Source organism: Neovison vison, chromosome 9 (genome assembly GCF_020171115.1).
Source record: "Neovison vison isolate M4711 chromosome 9, ASM_NN_V1, whole genome shotgun sequence".
NCBI classification, from domain to species: domain Eukaryota; kingdom Metazoa; phylum Chordata; class Mammalia; order Carnivora; family Mustelidae; genus Neogale; species Neogale vison.
The window spans coordinates 94,219,119-94,232,204 of NC_058099.1; the positions used below are offsets into that span (position 1 = coordinate 94,219,119).

The 13,086-nt window shown below is 44.0% G+C and overlaps 2 long non-coding RNA genes across 4 annotated transcripts in view; both read right to left on the reverse strand.

The window, feature by feature from the left end:
- Positions 1–445: 445 nt before the first annotated feature.
- On the reverse strand, positions 446–3,441 carry LOC122917741. Its single transcript, XR_006386462.1, has 3 exons — positions 3,351–3,441; positions 2,320–2,409; positions 446–2,026 (listed from the first exon to the last, which is right to left on the reverse strand). It is a non-coding gene; the product is annotated as an uncharacterized LOC122917741 (long non-coding RNA).
- Positions 3,442–3,456: 15 nt separating this feature from the next.
- LOC122917739 overlaps positions 3,457–13,086 on the reverse strand; it is a 120,394-nt gene continuing 110,764 nt past the window's right edge. Inside the window, exons 17-19 of one of the 3 annotated variants that reach the window (XR_006386458.1) lie at positions 12,730–12,915; positions 10,610–10,779; positions 3,463–3,565 (exon numbers count right to left, since the gene is read on the reverse strand). This is a non-coding gene — a long non-coding RNA (uncharacterized LOC122917739). Of the gene's footprint in view, positions 3,566–10,609; positions 10,780–12,729; positions 12,916–13,086 lie in introns of all 3 variants that reach the window. The other 2 variants (XR_006386457.1, XR_006386454.1) reach the window with 2 other exon arrangements.

Sequence of the window (13,086 nt, forward strand, 5' to 3'; positions counted from 1 at the left end):
GAGCCAAAAAATAAATCTAACTTTTTAAGACTTTGGCTACATATTACCAAATACCTATCTAGAAAGTAAGTGAGCAAAGCAGTGCTCATTTGCCCATAACTTCACCAATATTAGGCACTGTCATCTTAAAAAATTTTTTTCTTTATTGCTAATGAAGTTAAATATTTATGTATTTGTGGTACTTTTTTTTCCTTTTGTAAACTATCCATTCAAAACCTCATTTTTCTACTGGCATAGTTCTGTCATGTGGGTATGTTATTATTTATGGAAGCATTCTCTATCAAAAAGGGAAAAGCCCAGTATAAGGAGTCCAAGCCAAAGAGCAGACAGATTACTTCATGGGTGTACAACAATGCGGCAAAATCTCACTGCCCTCCATCCCTTCTGGAGACTTCCACGTTTTCTGTGTTGGACTACTTAGAAAATATTCCAATGATACCAAGTATTACTTTAATGTAGAAATTAGCCTTTATTATAGCAGTTAGGTAAACAACCATTAGTCTGAGAACAGATGTCCATAAAGGCAAAATAGACTGAATTTCTGCTGTTAGTGTATTAAGGTGTCTTTTTGTATTTAATACGAAATACGAAGTAAGCTAGGAATCATGTCTTGCCACATGCTCTCAAATGCGGACTATTTATCCTTCTCAAACACGCACACAGGATTCTGGAGGTCTGTGTCCTCTGATGCTCAGACATACATATACTAGAGGAAACAGAAGTAGGAACGTTGCGGAATCGTGAGGTCAGAGATGCTTGTGTTAACTCCCTTGCCTTGTTCTTTGGGGTTCATCTTCTGGCACCATTTAGCATGAAACTCCAAAAGATTGGGGGGAAAAATTTTAGAAATTATCCTTGGTTTTAGATCAAATGTCTCCATGGTTTTTAGGGGTGGGGGAAAATTTCACTAACACACGCCTGAGATCAGTGTAGTGAAAATGTGAATGGATATATACGAGTGTAGGTATTTGGTGCTCAGGAATAAGAGTGTTTTCAACCTACTTGATCATTCCAGAAATCTTGGTGTTTTGTTTGTTTTGTTTAACACATACTCACTCTTGACCACCAGCTGAAGCATCTGGGTAAAACCAAGACTATTTTCATGTACTTCTCAGGGGATTCTGATGCTCAGATTAGTTTTCTGGTCTCCATTTTGCTGATGTGTCCCCTATTCTAATGATTATTCTGTTCTGTGTTATCTGTTGTCTTTACTGGCTCTTCAGTTAGTGTTTGCTTCAGTGTTCTGCTTTTCCTATGAGGAATCTACCAGATTATGTGCCAGATTCAGTGGGCTGCTTCTGTGTGAGGTCTCAGGACTTTTCTTACTTCTGAACAATTGATAGCTATTTCACGGAAAGCATTGCCCTGTTTGCACTTTGTTTCTGAAATCCCATTATAGCTAAATTCAAACTTCTACTTTAATCCTTTATATCTCTAAACCTGTCATTTTGATTTCATAGTTGTTTGTCTCCCTCTGCCACACTCTGGGTAATTTCCTCAGATGTATCTTCCATATCATCACTTTTCTCTTTAACTGTGCCTATCCACCCTCAAAGGTGGTCATTGCTGAATGTTATTCACAGTGTTTCATTTTGAATTGTTCTACTGGATTGTCATAACTGCCAATTCTTTTCCTGTTTTTTTTTTTTTTCCAGGAGGGCTTTTTATTTCTCCCTTTATCTCCTTCATGATTGTAAATGTACTTAAATTTATAGTAGCTTTAGACTGTTAGATTATCTCATATTCTTGTGGTGCTGTTCTTCCCACATGTATCTGTTGATTCTCCTGTTTTGTGGACCACTTCCTTGATTTGGTCTTGGTGAGCGTTTTTTCAGTTAGGATATAGCCTCCCTGTGGAATGCTTGGGTACTTTAAGAAGTGGCAGTAATCCTTCAGAGAAGTCTTACATTTGATTCTTCAGTGGCATCTAGGAGTTTTACTGGTGAGAAATATTTATGGTCTCTACATTAATATCTTCATTTGGGGTGCCCCTGCTTGAGGAGGGTCTAAAATTTGCATGCTACACCTATGCATAGAAGAGATTTTTTAAATTACCATTTATTGTGGGAACTTTCCCCCACCCAGATATCTTATCAGTGAGAAATTTGCCAGTAGCTTTAGTAAGTGAACAATACTTTCTGGTCCCTTAATGGAGTGGGGGCAGGTCTTCCTTGGTTGTAGCTTTATGTGTCAATTTCAGTTCCAACTCTTTACTTTCCTTACGCCCAAGGGCCATGTGTAAAAAACCCCAGCCCATAGCTGTTAGGTTCTGTGGTCATGTCTTACAGCCTCTCTTCTGGCCTCGACCACTGTACTTACCACATCGGTTATGAGGTTCTTCTTTGTTTTTAGCACATAACAGATCTGTGTCTCCATTTCTTGGTCTCTCTCTCTCCTTCCCTTTCTTCCCTGCCAATATGTAAAACAGTTTCATTAGATTTCACCCAGCATGCTCCTGTGTCTGTAGCACATAGAAGTTAGGAAAGCAGTGTTTAGTACATCGAATTGGAAAGCATTTGGTTTGGAGACCACCAACGAGTGCAGTAGAGGATATAGGACTTGGAAACAGGAACCAGAGTTGGAACTATGGCTTTACCCCTTTCTGAGTAAATTGGGCTGAGTCATTTAAATCCTCTCTAAGCTTTAGTAGGAAACTAGGGACAACACTACTGGTGATCTTCCTTCGATGGTCTTCCTTTATGCTCTAAATTCTTTCGTGTTTAAATGGTTGCCATTTCCTCCATCCTCCATTCCTACAAAAGCTGGGGAAGACTGCAAGTTTCTCATTAAATACTTTCCTTTAAAAACAGCTAACGGGTAGTGGTTGACTGAATGATCTTACTACTTTTCCTTTCACCAATGAATTTCCACATACCAATGGACTGAGAAAAACTCTGGTTAAAAAAAGGAACCCAAACTGGAAAGAAATGATGAATTCCATTTCCTAAGAAGTTTGCAAGGGGGTCAGAGAGGGGTGGACTTTGCTCCCCCTTCTCGCCACACTCTCTCTCCCTAGAGTGCAAGTGAGTGAAACCGTATATTGGTTTAGAGGTTCTGCTTGAGTAAAGGTTTAAGAGCCAATAAATCCGTCAGAGTAGATCTCAGGCTGAGCCAAGGTGAATAGCCTCACAGTAATTTTTCCAGAGCCTCAGGGTACTAGGCAGCAGAAGCAGAGAGGTCGCTGATGCCCACTCACCCCCCTGCCCAGGAGCAGAGACATCAGCCCACAGGAATAGGAGAAGCTTTTCCCAGAGAGTTGTGTTTACTGCGTGGTAAAATCCCTTGTCAAACAACAGAACACTCAGATTTAAAAAGCAATTAGAGAAAAAAAAGAGGCACATAAAACTCACATGTCCTCTCCGTGACTCTGGGGGTCTGCAGACCCCCAGTGATCATTGCTCTTCAGCGTGGAAGGCAGCCTGATGGTTATCGCCTGAGACATTCAGTATACACGTCCTTTGTTTCCGCTTTCCACTTGCAGAAATGTAAGCTGTAGACAAACACGAGAGCACTAGGTGGTCCAGGGTGGCCCAAGTTTCCTATGTTTTGTACTTCATTTTGAACACTGAAAAATTTAGGAGATTGTAAAAATCTTAGCAGGATACATTATACAATGGAATGTACCATAGGTATTCCATATACTCGTTTGGAAAGGTGCCTCAGAGTATGAACTTGGAAGCCAGGCTGTGTGAGCGCCCGTGACTGTGTGTGGCTGTGTGACCCTGCGCAAACAGCTTCTTGTCCCTGTGACTCAGTTTGCTCATACATACAACCAGGGTCACAGGAATCCCTGAGCCGTAGGGTTGTTGAGAGTGTCCAACGGAGTTCATCTGTGAAGAGCTTGTAACAATGGCAGACTCATTGTCAAGTTCTGAGCTATTATAAGGTTAAGTATAACTGTTCGGGTCTGGGCGTTATACTTGGGTTTGAGGTGAGAGCGAACTTTCAGTTTTCATTTTCTACCACTTGGACTGGTTACTGTGTATACAACACTTTCATTAAGAAAAAGCATTATTCAAAAGTGCACGGGATAGGAAGACAGTTGTTCTGAAAGTCTGGCGTCTAACGGGGACTCGAAACCTTCATGCTTACTGAGGGCCATATACTAAATGCATTAGGAACAGATTCCTGCGAGCAGTCCCTTACATTTAATCCCCCACATCTGTAGTACATCTTATACTCAGCAAAATATTTTTATATTCATGAATTCATTTAATCCAACTAACTGGATTATTTATGAATTCACTTAATCCCTGGGAAGTGCATGTTCCTGTGTATTATTCCAAACAGATGGGAGGGAGAGAGTGGGAATGGTGGTTGTCCTCATGTTCCTCTGCTCATGGCACAGCTGGACAGGCAACGAAACTGAAGTGGGAGTGGGAACGGCTCCCTTAAGAGCAGATAGCTCCTGGTTAACAGAAACTGATGAAAAGCCCAGTTTCCCCAGACAAAGCTCTTTCCACCAAACCATAATCACCCTGTGGATTTACAATTCCATCCTACGCATGAACACTATTAAGTATGCGGTTTGGCAAGAAGGTGGGTCTCTAGTGGGTCAACAGGAAAGAAGGGCCAAAAAGAAAGTTCTCAAAGTTGATAAACCAAGCTTGTAACTGCCTCAGGATAAAGATGACCAATGACAGAACACATCGTTGGCTTCTGGTCACAGAAGCCTCAAGTGGGATAATGCTGACAAGGTAAAACCCTAGAATAAGAAAATAAACTGCTCAAAGTGGTGGAACCAACAGTACAATTAAAAATAGTAGCTATGGGCTGTAGTAGGGGTCATTAAGACAATGAACACATTTGAAGCAATAGGCCGATCGCCTGTTATCTACAGGATCTCTGGCAAGTTGCCTTCCTGTCTGGTTTTCTCACTTCTAAAGTGCCTTTAATCCACCTAAGTTGAGCGATAAGGTCATTGCTCTTAAGGAATTTACATTCTGTCAGGCGCAATGAACAGACAATAAACACATAAAAATATACCAGATAGTGGTAAGTGTTATCCACAGAATTAAAACAGGCTGAGGGGAAAGATGATGATTGGGTACCCAAGGGGGCGGGGGAGGCTGGGGACAGATGCTCTGAGGAGGTAACATTTTGGATGAGAACGCAAGGAAGACTAAGCCATATACGAATGACCAGAACTCATTCTAGGCAGAAGAGCTAGTATAAAGACTCCAGAGAGGGAATGTGCTTGGGGTTGTGAGAAACCAGCGAGAGGATGGACGGTGATTTAGACACAGAGATTTTGGAAGATTTTAAACCAATTTATGATCTGAGAAAAAGCTTACTATCATTGTTATGGGCAAGACTGGACACAAAAATACCAGGTAAGGAGCCTGTGTAGTAGTCCAGGAGAAATATAATGTCTTTGTCTAAGGCGAGAGTCCTAGAAATGCAAAGAAGTGGACAGATTCAAGGTGTTTGCTGGAGTAGGAGCAATACTGTGCAGATAAATGGCTTTTGTGAGTTGAGTGAAAGAGAAGAATCGAGGATAATTGTCAGATTTGTGGCTTGAACAAGTGGTCGGATGTTGGCATCATCTTCCAAAATGGGAAGACAGAGTGTATAAGGGACAGTTAGTGTGTGTGCCGATGGCATTACCTCAAAAGTTCGGTGCTAGTCATGCCAAACATGTGACACTGTTAAGCCAGAAACTAGAGTCGGGGTCCGAGGGATACAACACAGTGAGTGGTAAGAATCTGGGAGTGATGAGCACAAAACTCTGGAGGCATCCCCTGGAGAGACTTGGTAGAGAAGAGAAGTGGGGAGTTCAGGATCCCGAAGCAGTCTTCCATCAGAGGTCAAGTTGAGTACAAGGACCAGAGAAGGAAGTAGCATCTAGGGAAGCTTCAAGAAGCAGGAAACAACCCAGTGTAAGGCCAGGAAATCCAAGAGTTGGATTCCATGTAAAGGAAATCATGGATAAGGTCCAGGTATATCCACAACCATTATGTTTCTATAGCTCTTAAGGGCTTGGGAAGGAGCCCTTAACAATAAGTTTACCAAGATGTCTAGAGAGTTCCATCAAAAGTCGATAGACAGGACTTCTCATACATAGAAAATCTGAAGCACACTCATCAGGAAGATAAATAAACACGCAGTCTTAGCAGAGTCACTGCAACAAGGAGATTAATGTACTTCAAGATAAATGTAATAATCTTAATAAGTGGAATGGATCTAAATGCAATAATTACACGTTGTAAGGAAACAAGAATTACATGTAAGTTGGCATCAGTCCAGAAGTCGAGTTTATCCGTAGCTATCACAGAAGTATTAGAGTTTTTCACTCCATAGTTGATGTTTGGGTTTGTGGCACAGATTGAACAGTAATTCTTTTTGCTAGAACCATCTTCATTTAGGAAAACTGTGATGCTGATTAGGGGTAGAAAGAGGAGGGCCCTGAGGACAGGGGTCAGCAGGAACCAAACTGCTCTCCATTAAAATGTCTAAGAATTTAGCAGTGGGGACAGAAAAGGAGAAGACACAGTGGCTTAGCGACATGGCAGGCATACAGAGTCCACGTTGCCGAAATAGCAGGATGGGTTTTAGGAACCACCACATCTAACACTGAAATTCAATATAATGTACACAAAGGAAAAAAATCTTTATCCAATTACTGGGCAGTTGGCAAGCCATGTCCAACTACACAGAAACTGCAGTCAGCCTTTATGTGTCTGACTGTTAAAATCTTAAGAGAAAGCTGAGAATTACTTGACATTTGAAGAAAGCCTCCAACATAAAAGTAAGGGACCTCAAAACAAGAAAGGAAGAGAGGAAACTCAGAAGGAAAGTCTAATTAAGCTGTATTTAAGGACCTCACCGAGGTAAGTTAGTTATTCCCCAAACAAGGTCAGGAGGTTAGTAGGCTGAGATTATTATTAAGATAAGAAAGCGTTCTTAGAAATTTAAATAGGAGAGCTAAAATTACGTAAACAATTCAGAAATAATAGAGGAAACCAGAAGGCCAAACCAGGGGGCCCAACATCCAACCAGTAGGGTTTGGAAGAGAAAAGTCAAGGAACCACTACAAGGATATTTTCTGGACCCGAAGGACAGCAGGGCTCCCAGCACGATGCACAAGAGAAGACCCACCATCATTTTAAGCTTCAATAACAGAAAAAATATGGGTCACATCTAAATGATCGAGAGTAAGAATGGCTGTGAACACTGTACCCAGGGCTCTCTAGGCAGAATGCAATTTTTTTTTTTTTTAATATTTAAGACCTAAAAAGTCGGAGAAGCCTTCTAAAGGATAGCTCCCCTCAGAGCTCTAAGGTAAACCAAGGAATGCTACCCAGAAAACCAGGAATCCATCCAGGAGAGAGAGAAGGAAATCCCCTGGATGAGTAGGACCAGTGGGTGGAGGGGTGGACAGCACGCGAGCCAGGGGGACCCAGGTGACAGGATGCACAGCACAGAGAGCCTTCCAGAATGTTTCCAACTGATTACCTGGTGGATTTGCTAGTGTAGAAAGTCACACCAAGGGCGGTGTTGCTTGAGCTTGGGAGGGGGGCTGCAGGAGGCACAACGGTCCCGCTTCCAGTCCTGCCTGCCATGGAGGGTCTCACCAGGCTAGTCACTTACCCTCTGTGCTGCACACTTCCCCGTGATGAAATGGATCCATAATGGACCTACCTCACCGAGCCCCTGTGAAGTCAGTTATTATACTTACTGGGCTGAAAACAAACAAAAAAAAACAATGCTTTGAGTATTACGCTATTGGAGGCACTGGAAAGACTTAGCACGTATGGAGAAATCTAGGCATTTTTTTAAAAAAATGGCCAAATTCTCTGCTCTAGGGAAAATAATAACTGGACAAGAAGGGAAACATGGCAATAGGCTCCTTGGCTCAACAGTGACCATTCCCCGGTCAGATGATACAGATGTTGCAATTGTCATGTGATAAATCGGAAGGACGGTAAACAGAGGAGACATTATCTACCATAACAGAACATGAGCAGAGGTAGCATTCTATTTAGAATATGGAAATAAATTTTAAAATGAAGGGCTAAGTATGTTTACATGGCTCCTCAAAGAACAGAATATGGTTAACTATGGCCAGTGGTGACAAATAATGAATAAAGTTTTAAAAAAAATTTTAAAAGGCAACGGAGGAGCATCAGGTGCTTTGATAGTCATTCCAGAGCTCTGACTTCTGACAGGGGCCTCAAGGTTAGGTCCGTGGGCCTATACACTGAGTTTGCATGGCTGGGGAGCAATCCAAGAGAAAAGCTATCCTCTGTGAGCATTTCATTCCACAGTCCCAGGACATGAGTCTCCCTTCTGGAAAGGGGCCTGCTGGGGCAACTTAGCCTTAAAAAAATAATGAGGGAGAACCTTTCTTTTTGATCTCCAGCACCCAGGACATGGGTTAAGTTTCGCTTGATACTATAGCCATTCCTTTAATAAAAATAAATTTTGGTTAGAAATCCCATTTTCTAAAAGTCATGACAAGTATGAGATTTAAAGGCCTATGACTGACATAGGGATAAACATCCCTGTCATGTTCTGAAATTAAATAGATCAAAGGCATTGTGCCAAAGACCAGGCTGCAGAATGAGAGAGAAGGCATACAGGTTGTCCACACAAGGATGGAATTTAAAGGCGACCTGATTTTGTCTGAGTTCCATCTGATGTTTCAAAGGTAAGGCAAGCTCTGAGTGCCCTCATTGTAGCCCCTAAGTATCTATGCTGGCTGGTACTTTCCAATCTCAGTGACCATCTCTGGGGCTTGCTTCCATCCCCGGCTAGGCTGCGTTGTGGTACTCAGCCCCCACACTGCCTTTAAGGGCTGAGTAAAACCCCAAGATTAGCCAGCAAGGAGGAAGTCCCTTTATTAGGCCTTTTCCTGTCCAGGGGACAGGTGTGTTTGGATTTCAATGAACAAACTGAAATCTCCACACCTGAGCCAAAGACCGCTGTTCCAGAACCCCAGAGGGAGACCTGGGGATCTGGTGTTTTGTACTGTATCTTGGCAACACTTCTTGGGGCTGCTGGCCCATAGCAGAGGCCCTGCTTCTTTGTGATGGGCCTTGAGGCAATCATATTTTCAGCTGTGTCAAGAAGAGGCCATGTGATAAAGGCTTGAGAACCCCTTGCTTAGGTTACAGACATACCAAGGCACCCCCTAAAAATGAAATCCCACTCAAAATATGTGAACACACATTTTACAGCAGCCATGTGAGATGACAATTTTTTTTTAAGAAGCAAAATCCATACGGATAATTTTTTTTAAGACCATCTGAAGTTCTGAGTAAGTGGCCTTGGATAAATAATACCATGGATTTTGGTGCTTTCAACAATAAGCAGGAGGGCTGAGATTTGGTTTTTTAATTCCTTTAAGCCTCTCCCCATAAACCCGATTCATTACAGCCATTTTTTGTAGAAAGAATTTTAGTTTACTTTCTTACCTTTCCATTCCTACGCTAGTGCTATGGTAAAAAAGAAAAGGAGATTGAGGATGGGAACAAATATTTATGAAGTGGCCATCATGTGGGCAAGTTAGTATTCCAGCACAATGCCCAGCACAATGCCCAGCACAGAAGCAATTTTAAACATGAAGAGATCACAAGGCTAACGAGCACGAGCAGTGAAGGTGAGATTAGAATGAGGTTCTCCTGAATCTGAAATTGATGCTCTTTCTGTTAGACCACGTTCCTTCTCATAAATCCCAAGCACAGAGCTTTGTTTTCTCTTCTGCGCTGCTGCTAACAAGGATGTTGCAATCCATCGATTCATGGAAGTCAAGTAAGACAGTCCCGTCATTTCCAACTGTGTGAGTGAATGCACTTGTCTCTACTTTATCAATTAAGGTTCCTGCTGCGACATGTTTCTCTATCTTGCCAAGTATTTAAAAATCTCCATTATGCATTGCTTCTCACCTTGCCCAGTGAAAGTTGGCAGGCACTGTTATCCTCACTTAATAACTCCAGTTACCCAGGGAATAGCCTGGATTAGAAACGATGATACCCAAAGCTCACGGATAAGCACTCTGAGTCTCCTGTCTAGACTCAATGAATAATTCAGAGGTCTGTTTGGTGGAAATCCAGTTAGGAGTCTGGCAGATAGGCTGGCTTCAGAGCTGTGGCATCTGGGACACTATTCCTGCCTCACTTTCCTCCTCGCTCTCTGACTGCATCTCTTTAGAAGCAGTCGTCTAATTCCCCCATCCTTTAAGAGTTGGTGTCACATGGGGTTCTGGTCCCAGCCCTCTCCTTGGTGATTCTCATTGTTCATTCAGCCAAAAAGTAGGGGAGCTCCCGTTACTTGGGCAAGTCAGCTGCCTGTTGGCATTCTGGTCTAGTTCTGGCTCTTTCCCTGTTCTGTTCTGTATTCTAGGTTCCCTTGCCCTCTAGCGTCTGGTTACTTTCAACTTTTGGGTGGAATGGTGTAAAACTGGAAGGAAGAAAAACCAGATGCTTTTTCCATTCTCTCTGCCCCACTTTCTATGGAGCTACAGGTCCTGGACCCCAACCGGTGACCTCGCCCAGCAGCCCCCTCTGTGTGGTTCTAGCTCCTGCCAGACGGTGCCCTCCCTCCCTCCACAGTCCCTCCAGCCCCAGGGGTGACGACAGCCTCCAGGTGTCAGTGATCTGTGGGTTACCTCATTGCTCCCTGCTTGGCTTTCCAGCTTTCCTATTCCCTTCTGTACTAAATCCCATCTGCTTGCAAGAGGTAGAGGACTGTGTTCCTGGCTTTATCTTCTGGAACAAACCTGACATGTTGGCAGGAAAGGCATTTGTCATAAAAGATACTGGAGAGATCAAAGAATTTCTGAAAGGACAAAAGGAGGAGAGGTTTGAGAGTACAAGGGAAAGAGCAGTGCTCAGAAACGTCCCAGGGGAACTGCTCAATGAAGCCATGCTCTATGCATGGTGGGGGCGGGGGGGTGGGTGGGGCAGGGACCGTGGCGGGGAGGGAGGCACCACGTGTGCCACCGATGCTGGATGCTGAAAACTCCCACTCACAGCGTTGTCTCTACTACTGTCTGTCCCCAGAATCCAGTCTGGGCATTTCTTCCTTCATGAAATGGGCTTCCCATTTAAGGGAGCGGATTGGATGTGTCTAATTAGCACAGTACAGGTCACGTCCCCACTGGTGGCCGCAAGTGTACATGACCTTTTCAGTTCCCATCAGGAGTGATGGGCACTTCACAGGCAGCAGGATCATTCAAATATAAGGATTTGGATGCTCAGTGAACATTTCAGTTTGGGTAGCCATTTAGGCAATGATTCCAATGTAAGTGGTTTATTTGGGAAAAGGTGGGGGGGGTCCCCTGAAATCACTGGTAAGGAAGTGGGGCAAGTAAGATAAGGCAAATCAGCCATTGTAGGGTAAATTATCAATCCAGTTTTCTTCATGGGGTAACTAGAACTCATTCCTCAGAGGGCAGAGGATGAGGAGCCACGGAGGTGGAGGGGGACTTAGTTCCCCTGCATGCCATGGCTCCCTCCCTCTGGTGTGGCCTGAGTGGCCCGTGCTAGCCAGAGAAGACCACCAGGCAGGTAAGTGCAGGGTTTGGCTGTTGAAAGTTGGACAAGCAGGAGATGGACAGGTAAGGGAGAGGGGATAAGGCAGAGAGTGAGCTGCACCTGCTCTAGGGCATAGGGCCAGTAGCAAAGGTCCACTAGGAACTGCTAAGCCGTGAATGTGCACTAGTGAACAAGAGAGAAGTGTTCCTGGCCTCCCTAAGCAGGTGATGTTGAGACACGTGAACAGGCACGTGGGGTGAGAGCAGGAATAGGGCAGCCCAGCGAGCCAGGCCTCGACTACCTGCCTCTGTGACCCAGGAGGATGGGGACAGCCCCCCTACTCATTTTTTAATCCCCGCTGCTGAGGATGGTCACTATTCAATGTATGTTTTCTGACCCAATAGCGAACTGTTGGGCACAGCTTTGGGATGTTATGTTCCTGTCTATTTCCTCATTATAACCCAAGGCAGGTGTGTCCCCATTTTGCAGGGAAGAAAGTTTAGGCGCTCATAACGACTCCTGTCTCAGTCTTGAAGGATTTTCTCCTAAAGGTTCACCTACCCAGGGTACCCCATTACCAAGCCTGGGCTCTCCCTCGGGCAACTCTTCCTTGTCCTGAGCAGCAGCAGCATTCATTAGGAGTCGGAGCGAAGTCTGTTTAGTGCTGGATGCCCAGCACCGAGGCTGCTGCTGACACGTTCCAAATGTGTAAACCTCATTGACACTGATTATTTTCTGCATGGCTTGAATCAGTGACTAAGGCTTAGAGCCGTGGAGTGACCAGGCAGGTCCCGAATCTAAAAGCTGGTAATACTGAGGCTTGAACGGCGGTCTGACCCCCTAGTATCTATCTCTCGTGCTTTGCTGAGCCTTCCACAACTTACCTGTCTGTGGCAACTAGAAGATCTAAGTTGGCTGGAAGACTGCTATTTTAAGGTCCAAATCATTGGACAGGAAATGTTTAAGAGCTTGCCATAAGCATCACTATGAGGGATGACTGAGCCCAACAGGAGACTTAAAGCAAGGAGAATGTTCTTAGAGCACTAGGCCCCATTCTCAAAGCCTGGGCTGAACGGGAAAACCTTTCCCTGTGGCTGGACATTGTAAGTTTTGGAACTTAATCTCTAGGTAGAAATAAAACTGTTCGCTCCAGCACCAATAACCAATTTACCTTATTATCTTACAAAACCAAAATAATTTTTAAATGTTAGAAATGAAGTATTTGAAGGAACATGAAAGATCTATCCAGTACCTTAAGACGCGGGGGGAGGGTCCTGTCAAACATCCAGCTGTCAGTCATTCCCAGAGCCACGTTCAAAGCGAAGAGGAAGGGGGACACATCTTCTGTCTTAGCTGTCCCGTTCTTATTCTCCCGTTTTTGCAACATCGTTAAGGGTTATCCATCCGTCGGGCGTGCACCCTTCCTGTCTCCGCAATCCTAAAGTGGCCCAGAAACAGCACAGAACTAGTAACTAGTAGCAGGGGAAGGAGTGGGAGGTGAGTTAGAACGGACAGGAAATGCTACGGGAGAGGTTTTCAGGTATTACGATGTACACATCCTGATTTTAGAGTATGAAGGTGTGGCCCCCAAGAAAGTCCTCGAGTTGAA